General features: G+C 39.7%; 12 non-coding genes across 12 annotated transcripts; all 12 read left to right on the top strand.

Annotated features, from left to right (window-relative positions):
- Positions 1 to 682: 682 nt before the first annotated feature.
- TRNAQ-CUG (transfer RNA glutamine (anticodon CUG)) lies at positions 683 to 754 on the top strand. Its single transcript has one exon. It is a non-coding gene; the product is annotated as a tRNA-Gln (tRNA).
- A 903-nt stretch (positions 755 to 1,657) lies between these two features.
- Positions 1,658 to 1,739, top strand: TRNAS-AGA (transfer RNA serine (anticodon AGA)). Its single transcript has one exon. It is a non-coding gene; the product is annotated as a tRNA-Ser (tRNA).
- A 728-nt stretch (positions 1,740 to 2,467) lies between these two features.
- Positions 2,468 to 2,539, top strand: TRNAQ-CUG (transfer RNA glutamine (anticodon CUG)). Its single transcript has one exon. It is a non-coding gene; the product is annotated as a tRNA-Gln (tRNA).
- A 1,703-nt stretch (positions 2,540 to 4,242) lies between these two features.
- TRNAQ-CUG (transfer RNA glutamine (anticodon CUG)) lies at positions 4,243 to 4,314 on the top strand. Its single transcript has one exon. It is a non-coding gene; the product is annotated as a tRNA-Gln (tRNA).
- Positions 4,315 to 5,217: 903 nt separating this feature from the next.
- Positions 5,218 to 5,299, top strand: TRNAS-AGA (transfer RNA serine (anticodon AGA)). Its single transcript has one exon. It is a non-coding gene; the product is annotated as a tRNA-Ser (tRNA).
- Positions 5,300 to 6,027: 728 nt separating this feature from the next.
- TRNAQ-CUG (transfer RNA glutamine (anticodon CUG)) lies at positions 6,028 to 6,099 on the top strand. The gene has a single exon. It is a non-coding gene; the product is annotated as a tRNA-Gln (tRNA).
- Positions 6,100 to 7,001: 902 nt separating this feature from the next.
- On the top strand, positions 7,002 to 7,083 carry TRNAS-UGA (transfer RNA serine (anticodon UGA)). Its single transcript has one exon. It is a non-coding gene; the product is annotated as a tRNA-Ser (tRNA).
- Positions 7,084 to 13,739: 6,656 nt separating this feature from the next.
- TRNAS-AGA (transfer RNA serine (anticodon AGA)) lies at positions 13,740 to 13,821 on the top strand. Its single transcript has one exon. It is a non-coding gene; the product is annotated as a tRNA-Ser (tRNA).
- Positions 13,822 to 14,541: 720 nt separating this feature from the next.
- Positions 14,542 to 14,621, top strand: TRNAQ-CUG (transfer RNA glutamine (anticodon CUG)). Its single transcript has one exon. It is a non-coding gene; the product is annotated as a tRNA-Gln (tRNA).
- A 903-nt stretch (positions 14,622 to 15,524) lies between these two features.
- On the top strand, positions 15,525 to 15,606 carry TRNAS-AGA (transfer RNA serine (anticodon AGA)). The gene has a single exon. It is a non-coding gene; the product is annotated as a tRNA-Ser (tRNA).
- Positions 15,607 to 16,334: 728 nt separating this feature from the next.
- Positions 16,335 to 16,406, top strand: TRNAQ-CUG (transfer RNA glutamine (anticodon CUG)). Its single transcript has one exon. It is a non-coding gene; the product is annotated as a tRNA-Gln (tRNA).
- Positions 16,407 to 17,281: 875 nt separating this feature from the next.
- TRNAS-AGA (transfer RNA serine (anticodon AGA)) lies at positions 17,282 to 17,364 on the top strand. Its single transcript has one exon. It is a non-coding gene; the product is annotated as a tRNA-Ser (tRNA).
- The last annotated feature ends 2,552 nt before the right edge of the window (positions 17,365 to 19,916 follow it).

The following is a 19,916-nucleotide window of genomic DNA, read 5'->3' as shown; positions in this document are numbered from 1 at the left end:
TCCACATTCCCAAGTCTATCCCCCACAGAAATGGTCTGTAATCTATGGATTGTATTTGTAGAACCAGCTTAACAGCATCTGTAGATCTTCTTTTGATTAGTCAGCCAGGTGAGATGTCACTTGTGCATCACACCACCAATCAAACAAAACTCAGAGGGTGCCATCAGGTATGTGGTGCAAATCCTCCTTTTTTCCAGCGAACACAGACCACTGCCGTGGCTGATGGACTGGGATATGAACTTTGATTTGCACCAACTCTACTTGAATTATCTTTCCGATGGAACCTTTTAGCACACCATGAAAAATCTTTAGTGACTTCTGGATGAGCAGAAGTTTTGCAATTTCTTTTTTTCTCACCCTTTTTCCAGCTGATAGATCCAGCACGCTAATTATTAGCCAGATTTCATCAACATTTTAAAACTGTCCTTGTTGTGATATCATGGAACTTTAAGCACACTTGTGGAATAAAAAGGGAGGAGATATTAATTTACCAATGTGTGTTAGATATACATTTGCGGAACAGCTTTAGAACCAGTTTTCATCATAATGCATGAATTCCCAGGTTCCACTGAGATTAGAACTCAGATCACTGGATTAAGAGTGAATTTCTCACATTTCCACTATTTACACATGCTCTTTTACTGTTTTCAAAAGAAAATCCAGCCAGCTTCATTGGTCATGTGGTTCCATGGTGTAATGGTTAGCACTCTGGACTCTGAATCCAGCGATCTGAGTTCAAATCTCAGTGGAACCTGAGAAGTTCTTTGTGCATAGCGGTTTTATCTTTTCTGCTCACACTCAATTTGCCAATGCACATGGTTTAACATAAAAAGAGAAAGTTAAAATCCACATGGCAAAAAGATCTATCTATCAAGAAAGTTTAACTCAAAAGTTAAACTTGACTTCATGAAGCAAAACTCATATCATCTATGTCACACCAAGCAATCGTCCTCTATGACTTGTGCCAATGTTCGCATGACACTTTTTCCAGGTGGTTGAAACTGACCAGGATTTCAAGCCGAAACGGCCTCAAGAAACGACAGCGATTCTTTTCCTGAATCACCCTTTTTAGTGTTTTCCAGCATTTTTGTAAACATAGTTTGGTGAAGTTTTTCTAAGTATTGTTTTGGGCATCAAATTAGTTTGTTTAAGTTTCTTTTTTGCTCGCAAAATGCTGTGAACATCACTCAGGAACCTTCCAGGGGTCTTTCTAACCTACTCATTGACTTGTATTGCAAGTATAAAGCAAGCAAAATATACCTGAAAAATGATATGCTCACTTCTGTTAACCGCTTGGCGTTTTGGGAAACTTAATGAGGTTAAAAGACGCTCAATACCTGATCATATGAACAGCAAGTATTTTTGCATGGAAATGAATCTGTTCAAACTATTGAGCATTTTCAAAGCCTTTTTCAGGAGGTGTTTGGAACAAAGTCACTCTAATTCCGCCTTATGAATTTTAATAAACCTTGAACTGTAAAAGGTTCCAATTGATGATACCTTTAAATCAGATTTTTACATTTCAGTGAGGCCTGGAATTTTGTTTCCAATTGAAATCTTCCATTTTCTGAAATGTCTTCCAGAAGGATAATCACTGATATTGATCATGGTGCTATAAGAAAAGGTGTGAAACTCATAAGAATGAAACAGTGACTGAGTAGTTGTGGCCGAGTGGTTAAGGCGATGGACTAGAAATCCATTGGGGTCTTCCCGCGTAGGTTCAAATCCTGCCAACTACGTTTAACTTCATGTAACATTTTGACGAATTATCTGAGTAGATCAATTTCCACATTCCCAAGTCTATCCCCCACAGAAATGGTCTGTAATCTATGGATTGTATTTGTAGAACCAGCTTAACAGCATCTGTAGATCTTCTTTTGATTAATCAGCCGGATGAGATGTCACTTGTGCATCACACCACCAATCAAACAAAGCTCAGAGGGTGCCATCAGGTATGTGGTGCAAATCCTCCTTTTTTCCAGTGAACACAGACCACTGCCGTGCCTGATGGACTGGGATATGAACTTTGATTTGCACCAACTCTCCTAGAATTATCTTTCCGATGGAACCTTTTAGCACACCATGAAAAATCTTTAGTGACTTCTGGATGAGCAGAAGTTTTGCAATTTCTTTTTTTCTCACCCTTTTTCCAGCTAATAGATCCAGCACGCTAATTATTAGCCAGATTTCATCAACATTTTAAAACTGTCCTTGTTGTGATATCATGGAACTTTAAGCACACTTGTGGAATAAAAAGGGAGGAGATATTAATTTACCAATGTGTGTTAGATATACATTTGCGGTACAGCTTTAGAACCAGTTTTCATCATAATGCATGAATTCCCAGGTTCAACTGAGATTAGAACTCAGATTTCTGGATTAAGAGTGAATTTCTCATATTTCCACTATTTACACATGCTCTTTTACTGTTTTCAAAAGAAAATCCAGCCAGCTTCATTGGTCATGTAGTTCCATGGTGTAATGGTTAGCACTCTGGACTCTGAATCCAGCCATCTGAGTTCAAATCTCAGTGGAACCTGAGAAATTCTTTGTGCATAGCGGTTTTATCTTTTCTGCTCACACTCAATTTGCCAATGCACATGGTTTAACATAAAAAGAGAAAGTTAAAATCCACATGGCAAAAAGATCTATCTATCAAGAAAGTTTAACTCAAAAGTTAAACTTGAGTTCATGAAGCAAAACTCAAATCATCTATGTCACACCAAGCAATCGTACTCTATGACTTGTGTCAATGTCCGTATGACACTTTTTCCAGGTGGTTGAAACTGACCAGGATTTCAAGCCGAAACAGCCTCAAGAAACAACAGCGATTCTTTTCCTGAATCACCCTTTTTAGTGTTTTCCAGCATTTTTGTAAACATAGTTTGGTGATATTTTTCTGAGTATTGTTTTGGGCATCAAATGAGTTTGTTTAAGTTTTTTTTTGCTCGAAAAATGCTGTGAATGTCAATCAGGAACCTTCCAGGGGTCTTTCTAACCTACTCATTGACTTGTATAGCAAGTATAAAGCAAGCAAAATATACCTGAAAAATGATATGCTCACTTCTGTTAATCGCTTGGCGTTTTGGGAAACTTAATGAGGTTAAAAGACGCTAAATACCTGATCATATGAACAGCAAGTCTTTTTGCATGGAAATGAATCTGTTCAAACTATTGAGCATTTTCAAAGCCTTTTTCAGGAGGTGTTTGGAACAAAGTCACTCTAAATCCGCCTTATGAATTTTAATAAACCTTGAACTGTAAAAGGTTCCAATTGATGATACCTTTAAATCAGATTTTTACATTTCAGTGAGGCCTGGAATTTTGTTTCCAATTGAAATCTTCCATTTTCTGAAATGTCTTCCAGAAGGATAATCACTGATATTGATCATGGTGCTATAAGAAAAGGTGTGAAATTCATAAGAATGAAACAGTGTCTGAGTAGTTGTGGCTGAGTGGTTAAGGCGATGGACTAGAAATCCATTGGGGTCTTCCCGCATAAGTTCAAATCCTGCCAACTATGTTTAACTTCATGTAACATTTTGACGAATTATCTGAGTAGATCAATTTCCACATTCCCAAGTCTATTCCCCACAGAAATGGTCTGTAATCTATGGATTGTATTTGTAGAACCAGCTTAACAGCATCTGTAGATCTTCTTTTGATTAGTCAGCCGGGTGAGATGTCACTTGTGCATCACACCACCAATCAAACAAAGCTCAGAGGGTGCCATCAGGTATGTGGTGCAAATCCTCCTTTTTTCCAGCGAACACAGACCACTGCCGTGGCTGATGCACTGGGATATGAACTTTGATTTGCACCAACTCTACTTGAATTATCTTTCCGATGGAACCTTTTAGCACACCATGAAAAATCTTTAGTGACTTCTGGATGAGCAGAAGTTTTGCAATTTCTTTTTTTCTCACCCTTTTTCCAGCTGATAGATCCAGCACGCTAATTATTAGCCAGATTTCATCAACATTTTAAAACTGTCCTTGTTGTGATATCATGGAACTTTAAGCACACTTGTGGAATGAAAAGGGAGGAGATATTAATTTACCAATGTGTGTTAGATATACATTTGCGGAACAGCTTTAGAACCAGTTTTCATCATAATGCATGAATTCCCAGGTTCCACTGAGATTAGTACTCAGATCACTGGATTAAGAGTGAATTTCTCACATTTCCACTATTTACACATGCTCTTTTCATGTTTTCAAAAGAAAATCAACCATCTTACATGATTCCATGGTGTAATGGTTAGCACTCTGGACTCTGAATCCAGCGGTCTGAGTTCAAATCTCAGTGGAACCTGAGAAATTCTTTGTGCATAGCGGTTCTATCTTTGCTGCTCACACTCAATTTGCCAATGCACATGGTTTAACATAAAAAGAGAAAGTTAAAATCCACATGGCAAAAAGATCTATCTATCAAGAAATTTTAACTCAAAAGTTAAACTTGACTTCATGAAGCAAAACTCATATCATCTATATCACACCAAGCAATCGTACTCTATGACTTGTGCCAATGTTCGCATGACACTTTTTCCAGGTGGTTGAAACTGACCAGGATTTCAACCCGAAACGGCCTCAAGAAACGACAGCGATTCTTTTCCTGAATCACCCTTTTTAGTGTTTTCCAGCATTTTTGTAAACATAGTTTGGTGATGTTTTTCTAAGTATTGTTTTGGGCATCAAATGAGTTTGTTTAAGTTTCTTTTTTGCTCGCAAAATGCTGTGAACGTCACTCAGGAACCTTCCAGGGGTCTTTCTAACCTCCTCATTGACTTGTATAGCAAGTATAAAGTAAGCAAAATATACCTGAAAAATGATATGCTCACTTCTGTTAACCGCTTGGCGTTTTGGGAAACTTAATGAGGTTAAAAGACGCTCAATACCTGATCATATGAACAGCAAGTATTTTTGCATGGAAATGAATCTGTTCAAACTATTGAGCATTTTCAAAGCCTTTTTCAGGAGGTGTTTGGAACAAAGTCACTCTAATTCCGCCTTATGAATTTTAATAAACCTTGAACTGTAAAAGGTTCCAATTGATGATACCTTTAAATCAGATTTTTACATTTCAGTGAGGCCTGGAATTTTGTTTCCAATTGAAATCTTCCATTTTCTGAAATGTCTTCCAGAAGGATAATCACTGATATTGATCATGGTGCTATAAGAAAAGGTGTGAAACTCATAAGAATGAAACAGTGTCTGAGTAGTTGTGGCCGAGTGGTTAAGGCGATGGACTAGAAATCCATTGGGGTCTTCCCGCGTAGGTTCAAATCCTGCCAACTACGTTTAACTTCATGTAACATTTTGACGAATTATCTGAGTAGATCAATTTCCACATTCCCAAGTCTATCCCCCACAGAAATGGTCTGTAATCTATGGATTGTATTTGTAGAACCAGCTTAACAGCATCTGTAGATCTTCTTTTGATTAATCAGCCGGATGAGATGTCACTTGTGCATCACACCACCAATCAAACAAAGCTCAGAGGGTGCCATCAGGTATGTGGTGCAAATCCTCCTTTTTTCCAGTGAACACAGACCACTGCCGTGCCTGATGGACTGGGATATGAACTTTGATTTGCACCAACTCTACTAGAATTATCTTTCCGATGGAACCTTTTAGCACACCATGAAAAATCTTTAGTGACTTCTGGATGAGCAGAAGTTTTGCAATTTCTTTTTTTCTCACCCTTTTTCCAGCTAATAGATCCAGCACGCTAATTATTAGCCAGATTTCATCAACATTTTAAATCTGTCCTTGTTGTGATATCATGGAACTTTAAGCACACTTGTGGAATAAAAAGGGAGGAGATATTAATTTACCAATGTGTGTTAGATATACATTTGCGGAATAGCTTTAGAACCAGTTTTCATCATAATGCATGAATTCCCAGGTTCAACTGAGATTAGAACTCAGATTTCTGGATTAAGAGTGAATTTCTCACATTTCCACTATTTACACATGCTCTTTTACTGTTTTCAAAAGAAAATCCAGCCAGCTTCATTGGTCATGTGGTTCCATGGTGTAATGGTTAGCACTCTGGACTCTGAATCCAGCAATCTGAGTTCAAATCTCAGTGGAACCTGAGAAATTCTTTGTGCATAGCGGTTTTATCTTTTCTGCTCACACTCAATTTGCCAATGCACATGGTTTAACATAAAAAGAGAAAGTTAAAATCCACATGGCAAAAAGATCTATCTATCAAGAAAGTTTAACTCAAAAGTTAAACTTGAGTTCATGAAGCAAAACTCAAATCATCTATGTCACACCAAGCAATCGTACTCTATGACTTGTGCCAATGTCCGTATGACACTTTTTCCAGGTGGTTGAAACTGACCAGGATTTCAAGCCGAAACAGCCTCAAGAAACAACAGCGATTCTTTTCCTGAATCACCCTTTTTAGTGTTTTCCAGCATTTTTGTAAACATAGTTTGGTGATGTTTTTCTAAGTATTGTTTTGGGCATCAAATGAGTTTGTTTAAGTTTTTTTTTGCTCGAAAAATGCTGTGAATGTCAATCAGGAACCTTCCAGGGGTCTTTCTAACCTCCTCATTGACTTGTATAGCAAGTATAAAGTAAGCAAAATATACCTGAAAAATGATATGCTCACTTCTGTTAACCGCTTGGCGTTTTGGAAAACTTAATGAGGTTAAAAGACGCTCAATACCTGATCATATGAACAGCAAGTCTTTTTGCATGGAAATGAATCTGTTCAAACTATTGAGCATTTTCAAAGCCTTTTTTAGGAGGTGTTTGGAACAAAGTCACTCTAAATCCGCCTTATGAATTTTAATAAACCTTGAACTGTAAAAGGTTCCAATTGATGATACCTTTAAATCAGATTTTTACATTTCAGTGAGGCCTGAAATTTTGTTTCCAAATGAAATCTTCCATTTTCTGAAATGTCTTCCAGAAGGATAATCACTGATATTGATCATGGTGCTATAAGAAAAGGTGTGAAACTCATAAGAATGAAACAGCGTCTGAGTAGTTGTGGCCGAGTGGTTATGGCGATGGACTTGAAATCCATTGGGGTCTTCCCGCGTAGGTTCAAATCCTGCCAACTATGTTTAACTTCATGTAACATTTTGACAAATTATCTGAGTAGATCAATTTCCACATTCCCAAGTCTATTCCCCACAGAAATGGTCTGTAATCTATGGATTGTATTTGTAGAACCAACTTAACAGCATCTGTAGATCTTCTTTTGATTAGTCAGCCGGGTAAGATGTCACTTGTGCATCACACCACCAATCAAACAAAGCTCAGAGGGTGCCATCAGGTATGTGGTGCAAATCCTCCTTTTTTCCAGCGAACACAGACCACTGCCGTGGCTGATGGACTGGGATATGAACTTTGATTTGCACCAACTCTACTTGAATTATCTTTCCGATGGAACCTTTTAGCACACCATGAAAAATCTTTAGTGACTTCTGGATGAGCAGAAGTTTTGCAATTTCTTTTTTTCTCACCCTTTTTCCAGCTGATAGATCCAGCACGCTAATTATTAGCCAGATTTCATCAACATTTTAAAACTGTCCTTGTTGTGATATCATGGAACTTTAAGCACACTTGTGGAATAAAAAGGGAGGAGATATTAATTTACCAATGTGTGTTAGATATACATTTGCGGAACAGCTTTAGAACCAGTTTTCATCATAATGCATGAATTCCCAGGTTCCACTGAGATTAGAACTCAGATCACTGGATTAAGAGTGAATTTCTCACATTTCCACTATTTACACATGCTCTTTTACTGTTTTCAAAAGAAAATCCAGCCAGCTTCATTAGTCATTTGGTTCCATGGTGTAATGGTTAGCACTCTGGACTTTGAATCCAACAATCTGAGTTCAAATCTCGGTGGAACATGAGAAATTCTTTGTGCATAGCGGTTTTATCTTTTCTGCTCACACTCAATTTGCCAATGCACATGGTTTAACATAAAAAGAGAAAGTTAAAATCCACATGGCAAAAAGATCTATCTTTCAAGAAAGTTTAACTCAAAAGTTAAACTTGACTTCATGAAGCAAAACTCATATCATCTATGTCACACCAAGCAATCGTACTCTATGACTTGTGCCAATGTTCGCATGACACTTTTTCCAGGTGGTTGAAACTGACCAGGATTTCAAGCCGAAACGGCCTCAAGAAACAACAGCGATTCTTTTCCTGAATCACCCTTTTTAGTGTTTTCCAGCATTTTTGTAAACATAGTTTGGTGATGTTTTTCTAAGTATTGTTTTGGGCATCAAATGAGTTTGTTTAAGTTTCTTTTTTGCTCGCAAAATGCTGTGAACGTCACTCAGGAACCTTCCAGGGGTCTTTCTAACCTACTCATTGACTTGTATAGCAAGTATAAAGCAAGCAAAATATACCTGAAAAATGATATGCTCACTTCTGTTAACCGCTTGGCGTTTTGGGAAACTTGATGAGGTTAAAAGACGCTCAATACCTGATCATGTGAACAGCAAGTCTTTTTGCATGGAAATGAATCTGTTCAAACTATTGAGCATTTTCAAAGCCTTTTTCAGGAGGTGTTTGGAACAAAGTCACTCGAAATCCGCCTTATGAATTTTAATAAACCTTGAACTGTGAAAGGTTCCAATTGATGATACTTTTTGGAAGTGCATTGAGGTGAAGGGTACATTGCTGGAAAAGGAAAAAAAAAAAAAAAAAAAAAAAAACTCTTTAAATCTCTTAGTTTGCGAGTGTGAACGAGCTGCGTGTGTCCGGAGCGTAAGTGCGAACGAAAGTAATTGTGTGACTTGTTTTTCAGTGAAGAGGTATTTGGGAATCCTGCAGAAAATACCTGTGTGAATTGCGGCGGGTGCTGCATTGTGACCTGCTGAGTGCTTTTCTACCTGTTTAGATTTATTGGGCTTTTTAAAACCTATTTTCTCACTACAGTTTTAGTTTCTTAGTTTACTACCTGTGTATTTAAGGGTTAACTACATTGCACTAAAATCCTGAGGTGTAGATTTACTCACAAGGGGTTAATTAAGGGGAAGGGGTCATTATTAAGGGTTTATAAGGGGCAGCTGGTTGGACATCAAGTCCTTTGGAAGTGCATTGAGGTGAAGGGTACATTGCTGGAAAAGGAAAAAAAAAAAAACTCTTTTAATCTCTTAGTTTGCGAGTGTGAACGAGCTGCGTGTGTCCGGAGTGTAAGTGCGAACGAAAGTAAGTGTGTGACTTGTTTTTCAGTGACTTTGGATTCAGGGAGTTTGGAAGGGAGGACTTAGGACTGAATTGCTGACTGTATTTCATCTTTCTTTACTTTACTTTTTACTTAATTAATCCACCTGACCTACTTATCTGATTCCCCCGTCCATACTTGATACTTAATTGATCCCCCGTCCATACTTTACTGATCCCCCGCCGATATCTAATTGATACACTTGCACATCCCTAATTGATCCCCGTCCATACACCTATATATAAATAATTGTGTTTTGTACTTGTATATATATACTGACTGTATCCCCATATTTAGAATGACGTCCATTTTGGCCGGAGCCGTGCAGTGTACATCTTGCGCAATGTATGCATTCCGTGAGCAACCGCTCAAGGATCCATACTGCTGCGAGAGATGTGAGCTTATCGTGCACTTGGAAGCCCAAATTCTGGATCTAAGTGCTCAGATAGCGGTACTGAGGAGCATCGACAACATGGAACGGAGTTTGCTGTTCACCGAGCAGACACTCAATGGGTCAATACTGGGGGTGGAGCATAGAGGGGAAGTGCAGGCTGAACAGGCAGGGAGCTGGATAACAGTTAGGAGGGATAGAGGGAAGAAGTATAGGAAGGCTGGTTCAGAACCGGCATTATTGGAGCACGACAGATCCTCTGACCGCCGGGGGAGTGTATGCTCCAGTAATGAGGGGGAGGGGGGAAGTGTAGGGCAGGCAAGACAGGTTCTGGTAGTGGGTGACTCTATTATTAGGGGGACAGACAGGGCAATCTGTCACAAAGACCGGGATCGCCGAACGGTGTGCTGCCTCCCTGGCGCTCGAGTCCGGCACCTCGCGGATCGGGTTGACAGGTTACTGGGTGGGGCTGGCGAAGACCCAGCGGTCATGGTCCACATCGGCACCAATGACAAAGTGAGTGGTAGATGGAGGGTCCTTAAAAATGATTTCAGGGACCTAGGTAGGAAGCTTAGGGCAAGGACCTCCAAGGTAGTTTTCTCAGAAATACTACCAATCCCGCGAGCCACACAGGAGCGCCAATGGGAAGTTAGGGAGGTGAATAAGTGGCTAAAGAGTTGGTGCAAGGCAGAAGGGTTTGGGTTCATGGAGAACTGGGCCAACTTCGCGGTCGGCTACAGGCTCTACCGTAGGGACGGGCTGCACCTCAATGGGGAGGATGCAGCAGTGCTGGGGAAGAAGATGGCTAATAGGTTGGAGGAGTTTTTAAACTAGAGACGGGGGGGGAACCAAGGAAATAGGTGGGATGTGAGGCAAGCAAGGGGGAAGGGGAGAAGTGAATATAATGAGGGTGGAGAGGGGGGTGGGGATAGTACAGTTAGATCGTTAGAGAAGAATAGGATGCTAAATAACCCCAAAGTTTTATCTTGCATGCTGACCAACGCAAGAAGCCTGACCAATAGGCGGATGAGCTGCAGGCGCTTATATCGGAGGAGAGGTATGACATCGTAGGTATAACAGAGACTTGGCTAGACGATAGCTATGACTGGGCGGTAAATTTATTAGATTATAGTTTATTTAGAAGGGACCGGAAACAGGGGAAAGGTGGAGGAGTCTGCTTATATGTAAAGTCATGTCTAAAACCCAGACTAAGGGAAGATATAGGAGAGGGAGAAGAGGGGGTCGAGTCCATGTGGGTAGAGATAGAGGGAACTAAAAATAATAATAAAATATTACTGGGGGTCTGCTATAAGCCACCCAATATAACAGAGGAGAATGAGAATCTGCTATTAGGACAAATAGACAAAGTAGCAAAACATAATGAAGTGATTGTAATGGGGGATTTCAACTACCCGGATATTGACTGGGAAACAGAAACCTGTAGATCTCAGAAAGGAAAAAGGTTCTTGACAAATATTAAGGATAATTATCTCTCCCAACTAGTGCAGGAACCAACGAGAGGGAAGGCCGTGTTGGACTTAATATTGACTAATAGGCCTGATAGAATAACTTAGGTACAGATAGGGGGGCACCTAGGTAATAGCGACCATAATATTATCGACTTCAAAATGCCCTTCAGTAGGGTTATCAATAAGGGAACAACAAAAACATTAAACTTTAGGAGGGCGAAGTTTGATCAGCTGAAAGAAAGCCTTCAACTTATTGACTGGGACAAAGTTCTTAATCAAAGGAATACGAATAGTAAATGGGAAACCTTCAAAAGAATTCTGAATACTCAGTGCGAGAGATATATACCGTATGGGAATAAAAGGGCCAGAAATAAGAGGAAACCAATATGGTTGAACAAGAATGTAAAAGGGGCGTTAAATAGCAAAAAAGAGGCATTCAAGAGATTAAAACAGGAAAACAGTAAGGAGGCACTAATGTGTTACAAGAAAAAACGAGAACCTGTAAAAAACAAATAAAAATAGCGAAGGAGGAAACAGAGACGTATTGCTAGGGAAAGGTGATCAAATCCCAAACTGTTCTTTACGTATATAAATAGTAAAAGGATTAAATCGGATAATATTGGACCGATAAAAAGTGAGGAAGGCAAAATCATAGAGAAAGATGAGCATAAAGCTAATCTATTAAATAATTTTTTTTCGACAACTTTCACAAAGGAAATCGAACTAACAGGAGAAATGAGAAGTGACAAACTTAATCCTCCACTAAGTATGACAAATCTAACCCAAGCTGGGGTACAGAAACGCCTCAGTAACATTAAAATAAACAAATCACCAGGACCTGATGGCATACACCCACGGGTACTAAGGGAACTAAGTAATGTGATAGACAGACCGTTATATCTTATATTTAAGGACTCTGTTGAGACTGGGTCTGTGCCACTTGATTGGCGACAGGCGAATGTAGTGCCATTATTCAAAAAGGGAGCGAAAAGTGACGCCGGAAACTATCGGCCGGTGAGTCTGACGTCCGTTGTGGGCAAAATTTTTGAAAGCTTCATTAAAGAGGCAATTACGGAGCATCTTGATGCTAATAATCTTTTAATCCCGAACCAACATGGATTCATGAGGAATCGCTCCTGCCAAACAAACCTGATTGACTTCTATGAGGAGGTTAGCTCTCGAGTAGATCAGGGGGAACCAGTGGATGTCGTGTATCTCGACTTCTCAAAAGCGTTCGATAGTGTGCCACATAATAGGTTGGTATACAAAATGAGAATGATGGGGCTGGGGGAAAATGTCTGCAAGTGGGTAGCTAACTGGCTAAAGGATAGAAGGCAGAGGGTGGTTATAAATGGAATATACTCAGATTGGGTAAGCGTCACTAGTGGGGTACCACAGGGGTCTGTACTAGGCCCAATGTTATTTAATATCTTTATTAACTACATAGTCAACGGGATAAATAGTAAAATATCAATATTTGCAGATGACACAAAGTTATGTAAAACAATTAATACAAAAGAGGACAGTGCAGACCTACAGAGGGATTTCGATAAGCTGGGTAGGTGGAGCATTAAATGGCAAATGAGGTTTAACGAGGAGAAATGTAAGGTCATACATATGGGAAGGAAAAATGGAAGTCACCAGTACTCACTGAATGGGAAATCATTGGGGAATTCAGAGATGGAGAAGGACTTGGGCATCTTGATTGATAGTAAACTAAATTGGAGTGGCCAAAGTCAGGCCGCTGCTGTAAGGGCAAACAGGGTAATGGGATGTATCAGAAGAGGTATAGCTGCAAAGGATGAGAACATTGTTCTTCCACTGTACAAAGCACTGGTTAGACCACACTTGGAATACTGTGCTCAGTTATGGGCCCCAATATATAGAAAGAATATAAATGAGCTTGAAAAGGTACAAAGGAGGGCAACAAAATTAATAAAGGGAATGGAGGGACTGCAATACCCAGAGAGGTTGGCAAAACTAGGACTATTCAGCCTGGAAAAGAGAAGGTTGAGGGGGGACATAATAAATGTGTACAAATATGTTAGGGGACAGTATAGAGATCTTGCCCGGGATTTGTTCAAAAGGAGGGATATTACGGTAACAAGAGGGCACTCACTAAGACTGGAAGAGAAAAGGTTTCAGCACAAGCATAGGAAGGGGTTCTTTACGGTAAGAGCAGTGAGAATATGGAATTCACTGAGTGAGGAGACGGTAATGTCGGATTCACTACACCAGCTCAAGCGGGGACTGGATGCATTTCTAGATACCAGGCAGATTTCAGCATATACTTAAAAATAAAATAAAATAGTAGGTTGATACAGGGATTTATTCTGACTGCTGGTTTCAGAGTCGGGAGGGAATTTTTCCTCAGGTGAAGATTGGCCAAATCATTTGGGGTTTTTGCCCTCCTCTGGATCAACTTTAGCAATTACAGAACTAACAGGTCGAACTTGATGGACGCAAGTTTTTATTCGGCTTTACAAACTATGTTACTATGTTACTATGTTACCTTTAAATCAGATTTTTACATTTCAGTGAGGCCTGGAATTTTGTTTCCAATTGAAATCTTCCATTTTCTGAAATGTCTTCCAGAAGGATAATCACTGATATTGATCATGGTGCTTTAAGAAAAGGTGTGAAACTCATAAGAATGAAACAGTGTCTGAGTAGTTGTGGCCGAGTGGTTAAGGCGATGGACTAGAAATCCATTGGGGTTTTCCCGCGTAGGTTCAAATCCTGCCAACTACGTTTAACGTCATGTAACATTTTGACGAATTATCTGAGTAGATCAATTTCCACATTCCCAAGTCTATCCCCCACAGAAATGGTCTGTAATCTATGGATTGTATTTGTAGAACCAGCTTAACAGCATCTGTAGATCTTCTTTTGATTAGTCAGCTGGGTGAGATGTCACTTGTGCATCACACCACCAATCAAACAAAGCTCAGAGGGTGCCATCAGGTATGTGGTGCAAATCCTCCTTTTTTCCAGCGAACACAGACCACTGCCGTGGCTGATGGACTGGGATATGAACTTTGATTTGCACCAACTCTACTTGAATTATCTTTCCGATGGAACCTTTTAGCACACCATGAAAAATCTTTAGTGACTTCTGGATGAGCAGAAGTTTTGCAATTTCTTTTTATCTCACCCTTTTTCCTGCTGATAGATCCAGCACGCTAATTATTAGCCAGATTTCATCAACATTTTAAAACTGTCCTTGTTGTGATATCATGGAACTTTAAGCACACTTGTGGAATAAAAAGGGAGGAGATATTAATTTACCAATGTGTGTTAGATATACATTTGCGGAACAGCTTTAGAACCAGTTTTCATCATAATGCATAAATTCCCAGGTTCCACTGAGATTAGAACTCAGATCACTGGATTAAGAGTGAATTTCTCACATTTCTACTATTTACACATGCTCTTTTACTGTTTTCAAAAGAAAATACAGCCAGCTCTATTGGTCATGTCCTTCCATGGTGTAATGGTTAGCACTCTGGACTCTGAATCCAGCGATCTGAGTTCAAATCTCAGTGGAACCTGAGAAATTCTTTGTGCATAGTGGTTTTATCTTTTCTGCTCACACTCAATTTGCCAATGCACATGGTTTAACATAAAAAGAGAAAGTTTAAATCCACATGGCAAAAAGATCTATCTATCAAGAAAGTTTAACTCAAAAGTTAAACTTGACTTCATGAAGCAAAACTCATATCATCTATGTCACACCAAGCAATCGTACTCTATGACTTGTGCCAATGTTCGCATGACACTTTTTCCAGGTGGTTGAAACTGACCAGGATTTCAAGCCGAAATGGCCTCAAGAAACGACAGCGATTCTTTTCCTGAATCACCCTTTTTAGTATTTTCCAGCATTTTTGTAAACATAGATTGGTGATGTTTTTCTAAGTATTGTTTTGGGCATCAATTGAGTTTGTTTAAGTTTCTTTTTTGCTCGCAAAATGCTGTGAACGTCACTCAGGAACCTTCCAGGGGTCTTTCTAACCTACTCATTGACTTGTATAGCAAGTCTAAAGCAAGCAAAATATAGATGAAAAATGATATGCTCACTTCTGTTAACCGCTTGGCGTTTTGGGAAACTTAATGAGGTTAAAAGACGCTCAATACCTGATCATATGAACAGCAAGTCTTTTTGCATGGAAGTGAATCTGTTCAAACTATTGAGCATTTTCAAAGCCCTTTTCAGGAGGTGCTTGGAACAAAGTCACTCGAAATCCGCCTTATGAATTTTAATAAACCTTGAACTGTAAAAGGTTCCAATTGATGATACGTTTAAATCAGATTTTTACATTTCAGTGAGGCCTGGAATTTTGTTTCCAATTGAAATCTTCCATTTTCTGAAATGTCTTCCAGAAGGATAATCACTGATATTGATCATGGTGCTATAAGAAAAGGTGTGAAGCTCATAAGAAAGAAACAGTGTCTGAGTAGTTGTGGCCGAGTGGTTAAGGCAATGGACTAGAAATCCATTGGGGTCTTCCCGCGTAGGTTCAAATCCTGCTAACTACGTTTAACTTCATGTAACATTTTGACGAATTTTCTGAGTAGATCAATTTCCACATTCCCAAGTCTATTCCCCACAGAAATGGTCTGTAATCTATGGATTGTATTTGTAGAACCAGCTTAACAGCATCTGTAGATCTTCTTTTGATTAGTCAGCCGGGTGAGATGTCACTTGTGCATCACACCACCAATCAAACAAAGCTCAGAGGGTGCCATCAGGTATGTGGTGCAAATCCTCCTTTTTTCTAGCGAACACAGACCACTGCCGTGGCTGATGGACTGGGATATGAACTTTGATTTGCACCAACTCTACTTGAATTATCTTTCCGATGGAACCTATTAGCACACCATGAAAAATCTTTAGTGACTTCTGGATGAGCAGAAGTTTTGCAATTTCTTTTTTTCTCACCCTTTTTCCAGCTGATAGATCCAGCACGCTAATTATTAGCCAGATTTCATCAACATTTTAAAACTGTCCTTGTTGTGATATCATGGAACTTTAAGCGCACTTGTGGAATAAAAAGGGAGGAGATATTAATTTACCAATGTGTGTTAGATATACATTTGCGGAACAGCTTTAGAATCAGTTTTCATCATAATGCATGAATTCCCAGGTTCCACTGAGATTAGAACTCAGATCACTGGATTAAGAGTGAATTTCTCACATTTCCACTATTTACACATGCTCTTTTACTGTTTTCAAAAGAAAATCCAGCCAGCTTCATTTGTCATGTGGTTCCATGGTGTAATGGTTAGCACTCTGGACTCTGAATCCAGCAATCTGAGTTCAAATCTCAGTGGAACCTGAGAAATTCTTTTTGCATACTGGTTTTATCTTCTCTGCTCACACTCAATTTGCCAATGCACATCGTTTAACATAAAAAGAGAAAGTTAAAATCCACTTGGCAAAAAGATCTATCTATCAAGAAAATTTAACTCAAAAGTTAAACTTGACTTCATGAAGCAAAGCTCATATAATCTATGTCACACCAAGCAATCGTACTCTATGACTTGTGCCAATGTTCGCATGACACTTTTTCCAGGTGGTTGAAACTGACCAGGATTTCAAGCCGAAACGACAGCGATTCTTTTCCTGAATCACCCTTTTTAGTGTTTTCCAGCATTTTTGTAAACATAGATTGGTGATGTTTTTCTAAGTATTGTTTTGGGCATCAATTGAGTTTGTTTAAGTTTCTTTTTTGCTCGCAAAATGCTGTGAACGTCACTCAGGAACCTTCCAGGGGTCTTTCTAACCTACTCATTGACTTGTATAGCAAATCTAAAGCAAGCAAAATATAGCTGAAAAATGATATGCTCACTTCTGTTAACCGCTTGGCGTTTTGGGAAACTTAATGAAGTTAAAAGAAGCTCAATACCTGATCATATGAACAGCAAGTCTTTTTGCATGGAAGTGAATCTGTTCAAACTATTGAGCATTTTCAAAGCCCTTTTCAGGAGGTGTTTGGAACAAAGTCACTCGAAATCCGCCTTATGAATTTTAATAAACCTTGAACTGTAAAAGGTTCCAATTGATGATACGTTTAAATCAGATTTTTACATTTCAGTGAGGCCTGGAATTTTGTTTCCAATTGAAATCTTCCATTTTCTGAAATGTCTTCCAGAAGGATAATCACTGATATTGATCATGGTGCTGTAAGAAAAGGTGTGAAACAGCATCTGAGTAGTTGTGGCCAAGTGGTTAAGGCGATGGACTAGAAATCCATTGGGGGTCTCCCTGCGTAGGTTCAAATCCTGCCAACTACGTTTAACTTCATGTAACATTTTGACGAATTGTCTGAGTAGATCAGTATCCACATTCCCAAGTCTATCCCCCACAGAAATGGTCTGTAATCTTTGGATTGTATTTGTAGAACCAGCTTAACAGCATCTGTAGATCTTCTTTTGATTAGTCAGCCTGGTGTGATGTCACTTGTGCATCACACCACCAATCAAACAAAGCTCAGAGGGTGCCATCAGGTATGTGGTGCAAATCCTCCTTTTTTCCAGCGAACACAGATCACTGTCGTGACTGATGGACTGGGATATGAACTTTGATTTGCACCAACTCTACTTGAATTATCTTTCCGATGGAACCTTTTAGCACACCATGAAAAATCTTTAGTGACTTCTGGATGAGCAGAAGTTTTGCAATTTCTTTTTTTCTCACCCTTTTTCCAGCTAATAGATCCAGCACGCTAATTATTAGCCAGATTTCATCAACATTTTAAATCTGTCCTTGTTGTGATATCATGGAACTTTAAGCACACTTGTGGAATAAAAAGGGAGGAGATATTAATTTACCAATGTGTATTAGATATACATTTGCAGAAAAGCTTTAGAACCAGTTTTCATCATAATGCTTGAATTTCCCAGGTTCCACTGAGATTAGAACTAGTGTTGAGCAAACATGCTCGACACTGCTCGGTGCTCACCCAAGCATCACGCTACTCAGGATGTTCGGCGAGCACCGAGCATTTCCGGGTTTCTCGGGCGGGAGCTCGGGTCTCCGCCCTGCATGTTTGGCGCTCTTTACAGAGCCAATGAACATGCAGGGATTGCCAGCCAGTCACTGTAATGCCGCAGCCATGTTGTTTGTGGGCATTACAGTGATTGGCTGGCCGCACAGCGTCACATCGAGTATTTAAAACCGGGTGCCGCCATCATGGACACAGTCGCTCCGGATCAGACAGTGTAGGGACAGCGCTGCTGATTTAGGGAGAGATATATCCTGCAAAATGGTTAGTGTAGGGTCTGTAAAGGCTGCCAGATCAAACAAACAGTCCTTCTCAGGACTAATATCCATCCCGGGTATATCAGGCAGGCAGGCAGGCAGGCTGTATAGGAGACGCAGTGGTTATACCAGCAAACGCTACATTACAGTCCTGTGTGCTGCTCCTGTTGCTGAAATTGCTGGACTTAGCTCCGGGGCCAGGAAAAATCCTTTTTTTTTATCTAAATCCTCTTTTTTTTTTTCCTCCTACACAATGTACAAATACCCATCTTATTAACCTTTTGGTGTCCCCCCCCCCCCCAAAAAAAAAGCGTGCCTCTGATTTTTCAGACACAAATATATCTGTTGAAAATAGTCTGGTGTAGGCCCGAGAAATAGAAGTGTGGTTTTGCAGTTCTATGGGCCATTTGTATCTAAAAAAAACAGTTTGAGTGTGTCGCTCACTGTTCAGCCGCAAATATATATATTTAAAAAAGTCTGGTATACACCAGTAAATTATTACTGTGGTTTTGATGTTCCACGGTAAAACATCTCTATTATCCTGTTTTTGCCATTTTTTACTGTATAAAAATAATAATAGTGTCTCCCTGATTTTTTAGACACAAATATATCTGTTGAAAATAGTCTGGTATAGGCCCGAGAAATACAAGTGTGGTTTTGCAGTTCCACGGTACAAACCTCTGTATTATCCACTTTTGGGCCATTTGTATCTAAAAAAAACAGTTTGAGTGTGTTGCTCACTGTTCAGCCGCAAATATCTCTATTTAAAAAAGCGTGGCATACCCCAGTAAACAATAACTGTGGTTTTTCCATCCCACGGTAAAAAATCTCTATTATTCAGGTTTTGGTAGTTTTTTCCGTAAAGAAAAACAGTAGTGTCTCCTGACTGTTGTGACACAAAAATATATCTGTTGAAAATAGTCTTGTGTAGGCCCGACATCCCAGTGTGGTTTCGCAGTTCCACCGGTCAAATCGCTGTACTATCCAGTTTTGGGCTTTTGGTATCTAAAAAAAAAGCAGTTTGAGTGTGTCACTCACTGTTCAGCCGCAAATATCTCTATTTAAAAAAGTGTGGTATACCCCAGTAAACAATAACTGTGGTTTTCCTCTTCCACGGTTCTAATCTACTCTTTATTACCCTTTTTCCATTGATAGTGCAAGTGTAAGCTATTTTACTTCATTTACAATGGGCAAGGCACGTGGCAAGGGACGTGGAAGTGGACGTTCTGGTGATTGTTCGGGCAGAAGATGGGGCCGTGGCCAAGGTGAAAATGTGCCACAACCAACAGACACATCTTCTCGCTCCCACTTCTTGACCGAATTACTAGGGAAGCACAGAACAACACCAGTATTGAGAACTGATCAGTGTGAATAGGTTATTAATTGGATAACAGACAATACTTCCAGTTACCTGGGCACCACCACCTCCGGTCTGTCTTCCACACGGTCAACTCTTAGTAGCCGTGAGTCTCGACCGCATACTCCTCCTCACCCTGATGCTCCTTCCTCCCAGCATGCCGAGTGTCGTCAGACAGCAAGTGATCCCACACTTGGACACTCTGAAGAGCTGTTCACTGGTCCATTT

Source organism: Phyllobates terribilis, unplaced genomic scaffold (genome assembly GCF_046119375.1).
Source record: "Phyllobates terribilis strain yellow unplaced genomic scaffold, ASM4611937v1 Scaffold_13__5_contigs__length_258822181, whole genome shotgun sequence".
In the NCBI taxonomy this organism is placed as follows: domain Eukaryota; kingdom Metazoa; phylum Chordata; class Amphibia; order Anura; family Dendrobatidae; genus Phyllobates; species Phyllobates terribilis.
The sequence above is the reverse complement of the archived record's forward strand: the minus strand, read 5'-3'. Positions and strand labels throughout refer to the sequence as shown.